The sequence below is a fragment of the Pelophylax lessonae genome, assembly GCF_965119305.1.
Source record: "Pelophylax lessonae genome assembly, chromosome: 4".
Classification (NCBI taxonomy): Eukaryota; Metazoa; Chordata; class Amphibia; order Anura; family Ranidae; genus Pelophylax; species Pelophylax lessonae.
Genome location: NC_138771.1, coordinates 65691924 through 65709036, shown reverse-complemented (window position 1 = coordinate 65709036; position 17113 = coordinate 65691924). Strand labels below are relative to the sequence as shown.

At 43.1% G+C, this 17113-nt stretch overlaps 1 protein-coding gene across 1 annotated transcript in view; it reads right to left on the bottom strand.

Moving 5' to 3' along the window:
* ADAMTSL3 (ADAMTS like 3) overlaps window positions 1–17113 on the bottom strand; it is a 730739-nt gene that overhangs the window by 40741 nt on the left and 672885 nt on the right. The gene's annotated exons all lie outside the window — the stretch shown is intronic.

Below are 17113 nucleotides of genomic sequence, written 5' to 3'. Positions count from 1 at the left end.
TCTATGGGACCCGAACTGGAAAAATCAAAAGTGCCTATTTTGATGGCCTATATGCAAAGAATTGGGCAAACAATGGTTATGTGAGTCTGGGTACTGCCCTGGGGGACACGTATCAATGGAAAAAAGTTTGTGAAAAATGTCATTTTTAAATGAGCAGTGGTTTACTGATGCCTAAAGTGAAAGCATCAAAATGAGAAAAAAAAAACAATAAAAATTTAAGATTGCTTTCAATATAGTGCCTTGGGGGGTCCCCTTAGTCTACCTGTAAAGTGGCACATCTGTAATGTGTGTAGAAGATGCTGCAAAATAATTGCATATATGAAGTAAAAAAAAAAGAAATTTTCCTTGCAAGCTTTCTTTTTGATAAATGTCACATGGTCCTCGGAGTCTGTGGACATACACGTTCTATTATCAGTAACAAAACCTCCAGCAGCACTGAATGCCTGTCCAGAAAGCACGCTGGATGCAAGACAGCCCAGTATCTCTTTTGAATACTGGGAAAGTTCTGGTCAGTGGTCTATTCTCATGACTCAAAAACCCAGTAGATCATCAATTGGAAAGCTCTTCATCTCTGTTTTTGCCCCTAGATAATCATCTACCATATGATGCAGATGCTGCCGATGGGATGTGAAAGCTAAGAGCCCTGGGCGGGGAAGACTAAAAAAAAATGTGAAATGGATCACTTAGACGGCCCCTTCTCTACTGCTCCTCTCTTGACCAACAGAAGCCTCAAAACTATGTTTTCCATGGCACTGTAACCTACCCGAGTCAGGAAAAGCATTAGATAAACTCCTCTTTAAAGTGTCCTTAAGAGATTTCATCTTCTGCACCCTCTGTGGGGACGAGCTGTGTTCTGAGACTTTCCCCTTGTAACAGTGGTCAAGGAGGGTTGCCAACATAGTGTTCTTTCTCCTTGATGCCAGGTATTCTTGGGTCCTTTTGCAGGCTTTGAAGCATGAGGAAGCCCATGCACCTCAAGTTTGTGGAGGTATGAGAAGCAGACTCCTCGGGATCACTGAGGATTACAGTATCTGGAACTGCCTCCTCGCAGCCATGTACTACTCCCAAGGGTTCTGGGGATGGAAAACCATCTGTTGAGGGTTGACGTACATCTTCCTCTGCTTCAATGCCTCCAAAACTGTCAGAATCCTCCTCCCTCTCCTCTTGTGCATTCTGTAATGTAGGAAGAATGGTGTTTGCATAAAGCAGGAATGAGAGGAAAGGAGGTCTGCCTCTTCCTCCCGCTGCCGTGGCTCGAGTGCCCTGTCCATAATGCCATGCAGAGTCTGCTTCAGCAGGAACACAATAGGGATTGTGTCACTGATGCATGCATTGTCACGGCTCACCATCCTTGTGGCCTCCTCAAATGGTGACAGTACAGTGCATGCATCCATTATCAGCAGCCATTGGCATGAGGAAAAAAAAGCAGAGCTGGCTAGAGGCTGTTGCTGTTCCATACTCACAGAGGTACTCATTGATGGCCTTCTGCTGCATGTCAAGCCACTGCAGCATTGCCAAAGTCGAGTTCCACCTGGTGGGCATGTCACAAATCAGGCAGTTTACAGTCAGTTGAATTTCAGCCAGCCGAGCACTGGCTGTGTATGACCGCCTGAAATGGCTACAGACTCTCCTGGCCTGCTTTAGCAGATCTTCTAACCCTAGGTACCTATTTAGGAAATGCTGCACCACAAAATTAAGGATATGTTCCAGGCATGGCACATGTGCCAACTTTCCCTGTCTAAGGGCAGACAGGAGATTTGTGCCATTATCGCACACCACCATTCCTGACTCCAGCTGGCATGGTGTGAACCACCCCTGGGTCTGCCCCTGCAGAGCTGCAAGAATCTCTGCTCCAGTGCGGTTCCTGTCCCCTAGACACACCAACTGAAGCACTGCATTGCACCTTTTTTTTTGACTCATTGAACAGCCCCTTGAACGCTTAGGGGTTACTTGTGGTTCATAGAACAATTCGGCAGAGGAGGGTATGGAGGAGGAGGAGGAGGAGTAGGAGGAGGGGGTAAAGTTGACAAATCTCACATCATCACCACTAGCTGTATGGAAATGTGGCGGCACAAAAAGTTGCAGCACTGAGCCCTGTCCTGCATCCTTCCAAATTGCAAGCAGAGTTACATAGTGTGCTGTGAACTAAATATAGCACCCCTGACCATGCTTTCTGGACCACGTGTCAGCAGTAAACTGGACATCGCGGCTGACTGCCTTGCCCAACGATGTCACAATATTGCCTTCCACATTATGGTACAGAGCTGGAATGGCCTTACGTAAAAAGAAATACCGAATGGGAACCTGCCATTGTGGTACAGCACATTCTGCAAATTCACAGAAGGGGGCAGAATCCACCAGTTGGAAAGGCAGAAGTTGTAAAGCCAGCAGCTTTAATAAGCTTGCATTTAGAGGCTGGGCATGTGTGTGGCAGTGACTATATATTTTTTTTCCCCTGTAGCAGATGGGGCAGAGAAATTTCCTGGCTATAGTCTACAGCTGGTGGTGTGCTACTGGCAGATGTGCTACAAGGACCTGGGACACCCTGCGCTATACCATTATCCCTGTAAGTGGAGGCTGCTGAGAGGTCATGAGGTTTAGTGGGGGTAGACTGAGAAGAGTAAGGAGGAGGAACAGAATTGCATCCCTTTTGTGTGGCTTTCAGGTGCCAACAGGATGAGTGGTGGGAAATGAAATGCCTTGTCAAGCATGTGGTACCCAAATGGCTTGCGTTTTTGCCATGCTTGATGTGCCTGATACCAGGTTTGCAAATTGCAACAGTGTGAACGGCTGCACATGTGCTAAAAAAGGTCCAGACAGCTGAGCTGTGGGAAGGGTGCTGGGAGATAACAGCTCCCCAATCTGATGGAATAGGGTGGCTGCTCTCTACTTTTCCATAATGGCTGCCTTGTTGGGGTTGTGCATCACCCTCGCTTTCCTCCCCTGCTCTATCTGGCACCCAAGTCGCATCAGTGACCTCATCATCATCATCTCCTCCATTCTCATTACCACTGGAGACAACTTGGCAATACGCTCCGGGCTGGGGGAACATGACTGTCAATTTGTGTACCAGTGTTCTCCCCTCTCTGTAGGTTCATATTCCTACCTTCCTCAACCTTAGAACCAACATCTGAATCAAGTAATGGCTGTGCATCATTAAGGAGCAAGTGGCTGGCACTGTGTTTATATAACTCAGCTGACTCCTCCATGCCTGATGCTGGGGCTATGGCAGGAATAGCTGTGGACAAGGAGGCAGATTTAGCCACTCTGGCAGCTGCAGTGGACTGCGCACTAGTCTCTGCTTGGGTGACGGAGGATGAAGAGGATGAGGATGGTTTAGTAAGCCAGTCCACCGCCTCCTCTGTATGCTGTGGCTGGATAGCACAGGCAACATCACTAAACAGAGGAAATGATGTCCTGCCTGAGAACTGACCATGTCCACCTTTGCCTGTGGACACATACGCTGCCAGCCCCCTCACAGTGCAATGGGAACGTCTGCCTCTTCTTGCTGGCCTCCAAGACATGATAGAAAAATGCTTATTTACAAAATATAACAAAGATGTGTATGTGGATGCACTTTAATCAAAGGAAAGTGGTGTTTGGTGCACTTTAACCTAAGTACTCACTACACAGACACACTCCACCGACACACTACAATATACTGCAGTAAAACTTCATGTAACGCACAGAAATGTACTGTGTTAAACGTGCAGTGATGCATTGAAAATACTGTGTTAAACGTGCACTAACGCACAGAAATATTCTGCGTTAAACGTGCAGTAATGCACAGAGATATAGTGCGTTAAATGTGCAGTAACGCACAGAAATATACTGTGTTAAACAGCATGTAATGCACAGAAATACACTGGGTTAAAAGTGCAGTAACGCACTGAAATATACTGTGTTAAACAGCATGTAATGCACAGAAATACACTGGGTTAAAAGTGCAGTAACGCACTGACATATACTGCATTAAACGTACACTAACGTACTAAAATATACTGTGGTAAATGGCACGTAACACAGTGAAATATACTGCGTTAAACATGCACTTACCCACAGAAATATACTGCGTTAAACGTGCATTAATGCACTGAAATATACTGCATTAAACGTGCACGTAACGCACTGAACTATAATGCAGTAAAACTGCCCTGACAAAATAAACTGACACTGAAGTAAAAATGAATGGTCAGGTCACTACACTCACACTGACTGAACTGTCACTAAATTCACACTAAACTGATATTCTACACTGACAATAGAATCAGAATAGTACACTATAGCACACTAACTCTCCAGTAGCACTGAATAGATCCCTGTTCTATCTCTCTCCACGCCGATATCACACTACAAATAACTGCTATTGAAAAAATACTTTTATAGTGTGGGGTGGGTCTAGGAGCAATGCGCCATGATTGGATAGAGTCATCATTACTTTCTCCAATCATGGCTCTGACAGTGGTCTGTACCCTGATTGGGCAAAGCTTTCATTGCTTCAGCCAGTCAGGGCTTCCAATGCACTGTGCGATGGCACAGTGCATTGTGGTCATTCGGCAGACCAAACAAGCAGTTGAATGTCTCCGGTGTCACTGAAATCATGCTCGGCCCAAACCGTTCGTCCATCCCTAGTGTGCACCGATCCCATAACAGAGGATCCGATTTCTACCTAAAATGCACTATCATACAGAACAATGTGTTTATGTCTCTACGATTTCTCATATTCCTGTATATTGAATTCGCTAAGATCAACTTCTCAGACCGGGTTTACACATGTCCAGCTGCGGGTTGTAGTCCGGAGTCCGCTGCGCTTGTGTTCACTGGTTCAGATGTGATTCAAGGCTGATTTTTTTCCCCCTAAATTGGCACCTGAAACAGACACAGGACCCTTTTCCAAACTACATTGCGGCCGCCCTAGACAAGTGTGAACTGGCTCCATTAAAGGTCACATTCGGTCACATTCACATGTCATGCGAATTGGATGCGGTCTAAAACGCATCCAATTCGCATATATGTGAACCCAGCATCAACATTTTTTTTAATTAATAATCTTTATTGGAAATTTTCAGACGGAAAACAGAGAAGGAAACAATAATATGTACACCAGAGTATCCAAGAGTATAAGCAAAAGAGGGCCTACATAGCTGCTAATGAGTAAAAAGCAACATATACAAAAAATAATTAATCAGGTAAGCTGTTGTTATTCTTCTAAAAGTTCTTTGAAATTATCAACAAATAATATTAAAATGATTGTTCTAGGTATAGGGTCATCACAATATGCACCGTATTATGTGGTAGTTATCTTGCAAGAGCAGTGCAGATATCCAATGGAAGTCAACCACAAATTCCAATTCTACCTGGGGAGATCAGTTAGTTGTGAGATTAATTAACAATCAAATTTGCATGTTTATTTATTCATTACAGGTACTTATATAGTATATACCGTATATACTCGAGTATAAGCCGACTTTTTCAGCATGTTTTTTTATGATGAAAAAGCCCCCCTCGACTTATACTCGAGTCACGGTACCTTTTAAGTGAGACCGTGCGCCAACACATCACCGCGCATGGCCGTCTGCCCGGGAATAGCCAAACGTGTACGGGCTTTCCTGAGCATCGGCGGCGCATGCGCGGTGACGTATTGGAGCTGGGCGGCGCATTTTTAAATGTAAGGCGCCTCACCAACAGGTAAGTGAGACTCCTCCACAGCCCCTGCATTTCCTCATGCAGTGCTGTGGGCATGATACAGGACATTCTCCTGTACCGTGACCGCAGCACTGCATCTCCTGTACCATGCCTGTACCATTACCTGTGCCATGCCTGTACCATCACCTGTACCATGCCTGTACCATCTCTTGTGCCATGCCTGTACCAACTCCTGTGCCATGCCTGTACCATCTCCTGTACCATCACCTGTGCCATGCCTGTACCATCTCCTGTGCCATGCCTGTACCATCACCTGTGCCATGGCTATACCATCACCTGTGCCTTGCCCGAACATCTCCTGTGCCATGCCTGTACCATCTCCTGTGCCATCTCCTGTACCATGCCTGTACCATCTCCTGTACCATGCCCACAGCCCTGCATCTCCTGTACCATGCCCGCAGCCCCTGTTTTGTGTCTCGTGGTGGTCCAGTTGGGTCCAGTAGCTGCTGCATTTCCCACCCTAGGCTCATACTCAAGTCAATAAGTTTTTCCACTTTTTTGTGGTAAAATTAGGTGCCTCGGCTTATATTTGGGTCGGCTTATACTTGAGTATATACGGCAAGGGCCAATTTAGACAAGAGTCAATTGCCCTAGCAATATGTTTTTGGAGTGTGGGAGGAACCCCATGCAGGTACAGGAAGAGCATGCAAATTTGAGCCAGGTAATGCTGTGGTTGAAATTCAAACCAACAACCCTAGTGCTGCTAGGAAGAAGTGCTAACCACTTAGCCATTGTGCTGCATGTCTATTTAATCCATATCTAAACACAAAAGCAAACTTACCAATCCCTAAAGCAGAATTAAACCCAACTATCTTTTACAGCCAAGGAAGTTGCCATTTTAGTCTCTGTTTGATCTGCCATTGTCATGGTGCTGCACATGTAATCAGTTATGTATTCAGCCATTTGATGGCTTGATGGTTCATTTAACAGCACGGGCAACTGTGACGGTTACCATTAGCAGCATGCCTTGAATGTAGCTGTTTTGGGAAATCATTAAATCAATGAGTTTAGTTCCCATTTTCGCCTGGTGATTCGGCCAGTGAGTCTGTTATTTTTTTTAACTTTCTTCAACAGTCCAAGCTCTTCAACAAAAGTCACAGTTAGAGGGATTAGATAAACCATTTACCACTGCCAGTTGTGCTTAAAATTGTCAGCTTTTATTGATTTTTGTAAAGCCTTTTTTCCAAAAGGAAAAAAAAAGAAACTGTTGCTGTGACTGCTTAAAAATGCTAGCTGGAGTTTATTTGTTAGTCAAGTCCATCTAAATCTGCTAGTGAATCTAACACTACTCCATCCACAAATTGACAATGCTGTTGTCCAAGGGTGGTTCCGCTGCTCCTCCCTCCAAAGTGGAGACACCCTAAGACAGGAATTGAGCTACTTGTCTCATCACCAGGTGAAAATGGAGGGAACAAAATAGAAAATGAATACAGCCACCACATTTATGGACTTGTAAGCTCCATATATAATACATGTTTTTTTCTTTTTGGTTTAGATAATTTTTTTTTATCACAGTATTATGTCTAGGGGTACTCTTAACTGCACTGAAATTAATTATTTGGAGGGTACCTGGGTTGCTTTGCTGCTGTATATTGTACCTATTGCCTATCTAGTGCAGAGCGTCACAAGACTGTATTATTTTAAAATGTAACACACCCCTCTCCACTTTGATTCAAAGCATAGTGAGTGGTAGATGGTGCAAAGGTAGTCACGCTTACTCTGCTTCCTGGGAGCTGTCTCTCAATTCCCATTCCTTCCCCTCCCCGAGTTAGGCATCGCCCCCTGGCCACTATATTTTATTTATTTCAGGTACTTATATAGCACCGTCAATTTACGCAGCACTTTACATATACATTGTACATTCACATCAGTCCCTACCCTCAAGTAGCTTACAATCAAAGGTCCCTAACTCACATTCATTCATACACTTATATACAGGTAGAGCGGTGGCGGCCAACCAGGTTTAAAAAATGGAGCCGTGGGCGGCTCTGAAATGCGTTAGCCGTGCCCAACCCCGCCCCCCAGCGCTGACGTCAGGCCTGGCCATCAATGCTCGGCATCTTGTGGATACCTGATTTCCCCAGCACCCACACACACTGCAAACTACCCGGCTAGACCCAACACAGTGTGACGTCTCTCTCCATATGCGGGTCCTGGTGTGACTACCCTCCCAACCCCAGGCGGGTTCTGATATGCACTTTTATGTCAACCACACTGTAAGTTGCTAATTGTACCAATAAACTTGTGGTTTTATTGCACATTGCACTTAGAGTGGCGCTCCTTGTTTTTATGTTCCACTTTGATTTTACACAGCTCAATCTCACTGCACCTATGCATTTTCTAAATGTAGTGCTCCTCAAACATAGCATGGGCACTTGACATACACTAGGGTATGGTTATGTTACCTATACACACACCACAGTAGTGCATCAAGTAAGGCAGGGCCTTATTTCAGTGATGTGTTCCCTAGAACATCTGTATTGTATATGCCTATAGCGAGATCTTTTTGATTGCCTAATTCCATTTGGCTCAAATGCTTGTCTTTTAAAAATGTGGAGCAGCCCACTTCTTCTCCATACCATCTAGCCTCCAAACAGATGGTACTTAAGATTATGTCTGCCTTTCATATATTAGTTAATAGGCCTGATGGATTATTTGTCAGAACCCTTTCCAGCCTCTACTTATACTCTACTAAAAAAGCCCTCACTGGACCCCTCCAGCCTGAACAATTTAAGACCTATCTCTTTGCTCCCATTTGCATTTAAACTTTTTTTAAATGCTTAGTCTACAAATGTCTAAGCGCCTACCTCACTGACAACAACCTTCTTGACCCCTTAAAGTCCAGCGTTCCCTTACTACACTCCACTGTGTAACGCTCCTGCGTTTTTAGTATAGGCTGGATTTGCAGCTGCAAAATCTCCACTCAGTAGTCATGTAGAGATGTGTTGAATACCAGATCCAACTCTCCAGGACTCATCACCGTGGGCCTGTCAGCTTCAACATACAGATATATACACACTTAATGAGATGTTCCTGGAGTGATAGGATGTATATGATAGTATGAAGGTGATGTGCTGAAGGGACAGGTGTGAACAGTGACAAGGATGGTAATCACTTGATAGGTTTGTATAGGAGAGTTCAAGATGGTATTTAGGAATGCAGATAGGTTAGTATCGAGTATGCTAACAGGTGGTGAGGACAGCAGATGACAAATACAGGATAGACTAACCCAGTGCAAGGATAGATAGTAGTAGACAGGAGAGCTAGCAATCTATGCAGCAGTGCAGATGATAGATGGTAGTAGGCTCAAGAGCTAGCAATCTATGTAACAGTGCAGATGATAGGATAGTATGGATAGGTAGTAACAGTCCTTAATGTGCATAGGTAGATAGTGCAATAAGGTTATGGAGGGTTCCCCTGCGGGGTACTTATCACTTGTAATGTTAGTAGTTTAGAGAGGTCCAGTAGATAAGGAATGATCCGGTAGCGAGATACAGGGATCAGTAGTGAGGTTCCGGTCTGCTCCAGGTACAGGGAATAGCTGGAGGTTCCGATCAAGAGACAGGCTTGAAAGCATGTGGATAACAAGGCAGGTTGAACGAACAATGTGAGTGAGACCGCCGGCGGTTGAAATAGCCTCTCTGCGGCGCTCAGCAGTGACATCATCGTTCTTAAAGGTATATGCGTACCACCTGAAGAGAAAGGTGGGACGCATTACAGAAAAAGTGGTGATTAAGGGTACCGGAGGTACCAGAATCTTACACACTGAAACTGCCCTACTAAAACTCACTAATGATCTATTAACTGCTAAAACCATTGGCCACTACTCCATACTCATACTACTAGACCTCTCTGCTGCCTTTTGATACTGTTGACCATCCTCTCCTCCTCAAAAAACCTTGACCTTCGAGATTCCGCAGTGCTCCTACAGTGTTACTTATAACTATGTTTCCTCCTCTCCAACTCCACTTTCTGTAGGACCCCTCCTCTTCTCCATTTGCACCTCCTCCATTGGCCACTTGATAAATTCCCATGGCTTCCAGTACCATCTCTATGCTGATGAGAAACAAATCTATCCCTCTGCTCCTGGGCTTACTCCTTCAGTCTTCTCCCGCATTACTAACTAACATATCAGCATGGATGTCACACCACTTCTTCAAACTGAATAGTTCTAAAACTGAGCTCATAATATTTCCTCTGGCCTGTGCCCCCTCCCCTGATCAATAATACAACCATCAGTCCCTACCCTCATACCAGGGTACTAGGTGTAATCCTGGACTCTGACCTGTCCTTCCAGCCCCAAATCCAATCGCTGTCCAAATCTTGCAGACTTCATCTTCTTATCATCCCCAAAATACACACCTTTTTAACCGTTTGAAACCACTAAGCGATCCCTTGTTATCTCCCGCCTTGACTATTGTAACTCCCTCTTCATTGGCCTACCTCTCCGCAAGCTATCCCCTCTTCAGTCTATCGTGAATGCCGCTGCCAGACTCATCCACTTTACCAATCATTCAGTGTCCACTACCCCTCTCTGCCAATCCCTCCACGGACTTCCCATTGCCCAACAAATATAATTCAAAACACTAAGAATAACATACAAAGTCATTTACAACTCTGCGAGCTACATCACCAATCTTTTCTCCAAATATCACCCAAACTACCCTCTCCGCACCTCTCAAGACCTCCTGCTCTCTAGTTCCCTTGTCTCCTCCTCCCATGCTCGTCTCCAGGACTTCTCCAGAGTCTCCCCCATCCTCTGGAACTCACTACTGCAATCTGTCTGGCTATCTCCTACCCTATCCACTTTTAGGTGATCCCTAAAAACTCATCTCTTCAGGGAGGCCTATCCTGCCTTCAGCTAACAACTGAATCTTCTACTTCTCCCATCAGTTCCTCCCTCACAGTTACTACCTTTTTGTTTTACTAGCCCCCCATCCTATTAGATTGTAAGCTTGCAGGAGCAGGGTCCTTCTAACCCTCTTGTATTGCATTGTATCGTTGCTGTATTGTCTCCCTTTATATTGTAAAGAGCTGCACAAATTGTTGGCGCTAAATAAACCCTGTATTATAATAATAATAATCAATAGTGACTGAAAAGAACATTTTCAAAAAATATATTAATAAAAGTGGAAAAGTAGAGGATTTGTAGAATAAACACACCATACACCATTTGTAGAATACACACATACACCAAAAGGAACTAAACTCTGGAAGCTGTGCCTAAAATAAGTAAGCAAATGGCAAATGACTAGTAACCAGTATTGCTTGCGGTCTTCGTGCAGCTGCTCTATTCTCTGTTGATGACTTATCATGCTTTTTTTCTGCACTGTCTCTGTGTGGAGGTGACCATATTGATAGAGGCAGGGTTTTTCTTCAGAGCCTCTAGCAAGGAGAACAGTGAACAGCACAGTAGTGACATAAAAAATGTAAAACAAAACCCCATAAAATTCTATGGGGCCAGGAGCCTGATCTGTCTCTTGGTCCTATCAAAGTCTATGGGGTTCTACTGCACATGCATAGATGCAGAACTCAGACAAACAGCATGTGAGTCTTTTTTGCAAGGAGACATGACCTTCTAAACTTTTGGCTCACATCACCTCCCTACCCCCTGGCTTCTGCTGTGGCTCTCCAGCCTGGCAGCTCACACCACAAACTGCCCGGTTCCACCTCTGCTGCTGACCAGGAAAACTGCATCTGAAGTAACAGCTGAAAGCTCCTCGCATAGGCACCGCTCACCACCATACCTGAAACTACTTCCTTTACTACTATTGCACCAATGCCTCCCTTCCTTCTCTAACCCAGGTCACCAATAGGTTTGCACTCCTCTACTCAGCACCATGCCTGAAACTTGCATCTTTATGACACAACTCCCCTACTTTTACCTACACAGCTATCCCCCATCTTTCTCCCCCCGCATCATACCTGTATAAGGACTCCCACTTTCACCAATTCGTCTGACCTCCATGACCTTACCACCTCTCCCACAACTCTCCACTCCACTTCACTTGCCACTGCACCAATGCCTGCCTCTGTGCTTGCTAACTCTACCACTACCACAGCACTTACGCATGCCTCAGCATTTGCTGCCACCATACCGATCCACACTTCTGTACTCTCTACCACTCCAGTGACTTGCCTTTCCATATTCAGCCCATTCAATGAAAAAAGTGTAAACTCATATATAGGACAAGCAGTAATAAAGGTTTTTTTTTTTTGAGAAATCACTCTTTTAAAGTTTTTATATGGGTTTGTGGTTTCTGAGATATATATACTGTACATATTTTTTAACACAGAAAACAAAAGGTCCCTTTTATGAATGCCGTAAATCTTATCCAAGAGCAACTTGGAGTAGAGACGCTGTTGATATTTATACCACATGTGTTGACTGAAAAGCATTTGGCTGTAAAAATGAAACACAAATCAAGCCTCAAATGTTGTAAATATATCCCAGCTTCTGCAACGTGGATCCAATGGATGATGACTTTCAACAAGAAAGCTGGACAAATGTTATAACCAAACCTGAAAACAAAACAAAAAATATACCAAGGGGATCGAGAGATTTCTGGCGAGAAGGGACGAGGGGATGCAGCTGTGTTGTGATATTTGTAGAATTTCCCCAATTTATCAACCTCTTAAGTGCTTCCTAGAATGATTACCTCTGAGAGAAGGCAAAAGGTCATCATTGTGAAAGAGTACGATTGTAAAATAAAATTTTATACACTTCCTATAGGCTGTAAAGTGCACAAATCTGGGGATCTGGGGCTTATGGTCAACAAACATGTATTATTTGTTTATGTATATATATATATATATATATACATAAACACCATTGAAGGACTGTAGTTGTTGAACTACACCTTAGCAGGTATGCTGGGGTAGCACTCTGTAGTTATAGTTAAGGAATTAGGAACATACAATGCCTTTATCTGTTGGACTGTGAAATATCTACTGTGTGCCCTTATTAAGTAAAGTATTCAAAAGATGTCCCTGCCTGGTCTGAAGTTACTAAAGAGGTATATCGCAAGTAACCGGCATGCATCTAGTTTAACAAGTGGGTCTTTATAAATTGGGGTATGAAGTTATTCGTGAGGAATGGAGTAATGAGAAGACACATGTGGTTGCAAAAAGTAACAGAAGTGTAACAAGCAGCCTGTTGATAGCGTGTAACTGTTATAGGTGGGACAGCCTCCAGCAGAGAGGGAGATGTTGTCGCCATCCCTTCTGCCAGTGGTCTGTCTCCTATAGAAACACGAGCTGATTGGACCAGAGGTTTCCATCCTGTACAGAGGTACGGAGGTTCAAGAGTTAAATTAAGTGCACATGTGGAGCCTGCAGAGAGAGTGCAAGACAGGACCCACTCCACTACTGGGCAAGTGGAAAACGCTGGACCGGTGGATGTGCACATTGGCTCAGCATGTCCCTCCTAAATACAAACTACAGAGAAGGTGTGCATTGACACATGGAACTTAGAGTAAACCGGAGAACAGTTGCGGTGTCAGCGTACATGGTGTACATTCATCTGTAAGAGTGGTCAAGTATTCCCCCATGGCAGCCACAGCCTGAGTAAAGGGACCCTGTAACACAGTGCCTAACTTAGCCCAGAAGAACCCACATAAGATAAGCCTTCCATGTGACCATGTACTTGGCGCCAAACAAGTTAATGGGGAAGCATGGAGGTTGTGACAAACAATCTATCTACCCATGTGTGCCCCACTTGCCCGCATGCCCCGGGCTACAGAGTGGTAAGTGCACAATATTAAGCATGTATCATACAACAACTTTCAAGGATGACCAAATGCTGATAAAAGCCAATTTTTTTTGTATGATGTTACTAGAAAAGGGCTACCATCATTACTTTCATTGCAGTCAACTGTTCGATATTCTTATGTCAGTTGTCAGGTGTATTTAATCATGTGTAATGTGATGATGGTATGCTATGATTAAGCACACAAAAGTGTGACACATGTTAGAATCGTCATTTCTCCTGTTACACTGTGGCTGTTGTCTCAATTTTCATATTGATGGAATAAGGGAGTCACTTTTTACCAGTGTGTGGTCAACATTGGAAGTTGTCATATGGTATTGTGGTAGCGAGCCAGACCCGCACCTGGACTACTTTGCACAGGCTGACTGGGAACAGACCCAAAAAACAATAAGGTGTGACCACCCTTCTCCTGCGCTTGGTAGCCAAGCCCCTCGACCACACTCCTCACGGGACTGACAACTGGCTTCTCAGATGGCTAAGGTCTTGCTGCCCACATGGGACTGGGGTAGTCCACCGGTACTAGAAGCAAAGAAAACAAGAAAGGGCGCACCGACCTAGCCCATTATCCTCAATAAAAGGCTTTATTTATGTAACATTAAAAAATGGCTACTCACAGACGTAGATAAAAGTATATCATATCAAGCTAGATTGCTCAACTATCCGGGTTTAGTCCATATAATCGTCCATGACCGATGAGATGACGCTGACGCGTTTCGAGGCCTAGCCTCTTCCTCAGAGCCAGTGGCTCTGAGGAAGAGGCTAGGCCTCGAAACGCGTCAGCCGTCATCTCATCGGTCATGGACGATTATATGGACTAAACCCGGATAGTTGAGCAATCTAGCTTGATATGATATATTTTTATCTACGTCTGTGAGTAGCCATTTTTTAATGTTACATAAATAAAGCCTTTTATTGCTGACTGGGAACAGACCGGGAGCAGTGGTCTACTCTACTTAATGAGCATGTACACTGTGTATAATTGAACATTATGGCAACAGCTCTGGGGAACCCACAGAGAATGCAGTTTAACCAATCCTCCAGCATTCTTTAAAAATGTAATTTAGTGATTTTTTTTTTTTTTTTAAATCAAAACCATGGGAAGTACTTAGATGAATGACAAGTGTGCCATGTGCTCGTGGTTGCTGTGTTCCTTGAAATCTTCAGTCCTCTACCCCCAGATACCACCCTGCAGTCACAGTCACTGGTCAAAAATGCCAACTATGCCCACCCTTTCTGCCCTCTCCTCCATTCATAGACAGTGTACTATCACTTTCCATAATGAAAAGCACTCTGTATATGAAGGAGTATAGAGTTGAGTGGGCCTTACATTCATCTGCGTGTCCTCCATTTAAAGAGTCTTTTTATTGCAGGAAGTTTTTGTACAGCTTTTATGAACAGAGAAGGGGGGCAGAAAAGATGGGCATAGTCAGCACTTTTGATGAGTGCCTGTGACAGGTCTAGCTGCTTGTATTAACTCCCCACAGCACCAGAAGATCACTGTTGCAGTGATATCCAGGAGGCAGAGGAATGAAGAACTCAAGGAACTGAGCAGTCAGCCACCAGCCCACAGAACTTTATTAATGCTGATTTAAAAATTAATCAGTAAACCTCAGCTTTAATTTGTTCTACATCTCACATATACTCTCCTCCTTGATCTAGACACCTTACACTCATCTATCTACAGTAGTTCTAGCAATCCACTGTCTAATGTCTGTATTTGTTTGCCAATTAAACCTTTTAGTTTTATTTGCCAGTTTTAAATATGGCTGTTTCTTCAAAATGTTGCTTTTAAGGCCAGTATCCAAGAGTCATCTGTTTCCTGCTGCAGATAACGCTGGCATTTGACAAGTAATATTTAAATAAGCATGCATCTGAGGACTTTTGATGTACCAATTTAATAAAAAATTGCACATTCTGATACACTTAGCCTATTGTGCTGTACATCTGGGCCCTACACTTATTTTTCAACTATGGTTTTGCTTCCACTATCCACCATCCTTCCGCCATCTTGTGGTGGAAAGCAAGTACTATAGGGGACAACTTTTGATTGAAGGTAAGCTTTTCTATTTGTCTTTTTTGCAAGAACCTTTTTTTTAGTTTTGGCTGTAATCTTTCTTAATGGTTTTGTAAATACTCAAACACCATAAGTCCATGCTGGACAAAAACTAAAACCTCAATTTATAAACTAAATTAACTCAGTCCAAAGTAGGTCTAGTACATTAATATGACTAATGATGAATATATGGGATCCTCACAAGCACCTGAAGAAATTTTAATGACTTTTGTGTACAGTGGGGTAGACAACCTAGACAGCCATTATACCAAAGCATGCTGGCTTATTTATCTTAACTATATATTTTGTGCAGTTGGTTGCATTTTTCTACATTTTTTTCTAGTATGCATTCATTAGTTATGTCACATTTGTTCAAAGTGAAAAATAAACTATTATGTATGCAACAAATGCTGAGTCCTAATTTCAAAAGATTCTGTAACAGCATCTAAATATAGTATGAAAATATTTTAGAAACGCAAGAAATATAGTTCAGTGACATGGACATGGAAAAGCTAATTCATGAAATCGGAAGACTATAATGAATTCTAAGTGCTCCCTGAGAAAAGTACACATCTTTTCTGGGATTCTTGCATAAACAGAGGTGTTTCGAGCTAATCTGAAAGAGTGTCTTTTATGCAGTGCCATCAAAAAAACTCCCCTTAATGGAACAGACAATTTGATATCCACAGTGAAAAAAGAGTCCTTGTTTGTGCCTAACACACTGAGTAAATTATTAAAGAGCGGGTTATCCTTGCAAAAATATTATTCCCTAATGTTCTTGTAATATTGCCAAGGTCACTGAGAGTTTAGAATCAGTAATTTAACCTAGGTAAATTATTCACACTAAAATTGGGTTACTTAAGTCGTTTATAAAGCCAACACATGCTACTAGTTCAAGGAAAAGGAGTTCTTCTACTAGAATTGAATGAAATCGACATATGAACCATATGAAATCCATTTACAATGAAGAATGGTTTCAAAGTCATCCACATACCAGTCAGCAATGTTTAGGAAAGGACAGTAATAATTATTTATAAAAGAGAAGGAACCTGGATCCAAAGAACCTTGAGTCTGTCATACTACCCTTCTATGTCCAGGAGCACCAATAAATATATACAGTAAATAGATCTGAGAAGGGGGTAACTTGGATGGAATAAAGTTGTCCCTTGCATATTTTAGAATGGGGTGTCCACATGCTAACCTCATCAGAAGATGAAGGAGTTGAGCTAGTCTAATAAGCTTTGCTTTGTACTCTTATGTCGATAGCAATGAAAATGATGTCCTAATATTTGTGTTGAATATATGATGTCACCACAGCACCAGCACATTCTTTTTCATTACTGCTTAACATACAGTACCTTGTAAAAGTATTAGTACCCCTTGAAATTTTCCAAATTTTTTCATGTTACAACCAAAAACGTAAATGTGTTGGCAAATCTAGACAACAATATAAAAATCAGAGCCATCTCCCTACGGACAAAGTCAAAGCTATGGTATATCCAGTAATAACCTATGGCTGTGAAAGTTGGACCATATGGAAGGCTGAACGCCGAAGAATTGATGCTTTTGAACTATGGTGTTGGAGA